Consider the following 1,141-nt stretch of genomic DNA (forward strand, 5'->3'; position numbering starts at 1 on the left):
CACTTATCCAGTGTGCCACCGGGCCGGCCCTCTAGTGTCCCTTTTGATGTTGGTATCTAGTTTTAGTTCATTGTGGTCAGGCAAGGTAGCTGAAGATATGATTTCAATTTTTAAAAATTTGTTGAGACTTGTTTTGTGATCTAACATATATGGTGTATTCTGGAGAATGTTCCATGTGCTGCTGAAATGAATGTGTGTTCTGCAGCCATTGGATGAAATGTTGTATATGTGTCCGTCAGGTCCAGTTGGCCTAGAATAGACATTCGTTCTGATGTTTCCCGGTTAATGTTCTGTCGGGATGGTCCGTCCTTTGGTGAAAGTGGGGTGTTAAAGTCCCCAACTATCATTGTGTTAGAGTCAATTTCTCCTGTTGGGTCTAACAGTAATTTCATTATATAACTGGGTGCTCTGGAGTTGGGTGCATATATGTCTAGAATTGTTATATCCACTTGTTGATCTGATTCCTTTATCATTATAGAGTGACCTTCCTTATCTTGTTTTACATTCCTTGGCTTGAAGTCTATTTTATCTGTTATAGGTACAGCTACTCCTACTTCTTTTTGGTTTCCATTTGCATGAACTATCTTTTTCCATCCCTTCACTTTCAGTCAGTGTGTGTCTTTATAGTGAAGTGATTTTCTTCTGTGCAGCATATAGTCAGCTCTTGTCTAATACTCAACTGAGCCACTCTGTGTCTTTGACATTGTGCATTTAATCTGTTTATATTTAGAGTCATCGTCACCATCATCATCATCGTCGTCATCATCATCATCATTGGCATGGGATATATTGGGATCTGAACCCGTGACTTTGGTGTTCTAACACCATGCTCTGACTAACTGAGCTAACCACTCAGCCCCTTAGAGCTACCTTTTCTATACAGGGTCTTGTTACAGTCATTTTATTCCTGTTCTTCTGGCTGTTCATCATTTTTTTTTCCAAACTGTCTTCTTTTATGGCACTGAGTGGTTTTCTCTAGCAGCTGTTTTGATTTCTTGCTATTTATTTTTAGTATGTCTCATAAGTTTTTGTGTTGTGGTTGAAATGAGGCTTACAAAAAGTTATACTCATAACAGATATTTTAGAATAGTAACTTAACTTTGATATCTAAGAAAAAAGAGCAAACCAAGCCCAACTCTAC

Source organism: Galeopterus variegatus, unplaced genomic scaffold (assembly GCF_000696425.1).
Source record: "Galeopterus variegatus unplaced genomic scaffold, G_variegatus-3.0.2 Scaffold13168, whole genome shotgun sequence".
Classification (NCBI taxonomy): domain Eukaryota; kingdom Metazoa; phylum Chordata; class Mammalia; order Dermoptera; family Cynocephalidae; genus Galeopterus; species Galeopterus variegatus.